Consider the following 421-nt stretch of genomic DNA (forward strand, 5'->3'; position numbering starts at 1 on the left):
AGGTAGAGTGTAAAGTCGTTACTGCCGTCACCTATAGTTCGCGGAGACTATAAAATTACCAGGATTTTATAATACTAACAATTGCTGCGTTTCACAGCGTAATACCATGAAAGAATATTAGAAATGGAGACCTCGATTTTCGTAGGCCACCTCTGGATTTATTTCACACGCACAGACAGGTTTACCTTACCGTTGCTTTACGTGAGTACTTATTATTACCGTAAAGGATAGAAGGAATGTATTGGCGTACGCTGAAACGTCGTTTTAAACAAAGCGCATACCGTTTTTTATACTATTCATCATATTCTATACTGTATCAGCCATATATCATGACATCGGTGTCCAGATAAGACTTATCTCTCCAGATATCGAGAGGTTATCTGTTTATGTGAAACTGGGTATCGATCTACAGGGAAAAAAG

The sequence above is a fragment of the Penaeus monodon genome, chromosome 20 (assembly GCF_015228065.2).
Source record: "Penaeus monodon isolate SGIC_2016 chromosome 20, NSTDA_Pmon_1, whole genome shotgun sequence".
NCBI lineage: Eukaryota > Metazoa > Arthropoda > Malacostraca > Decapoda > Penaeidae > Penaeus > Penaeus monodon.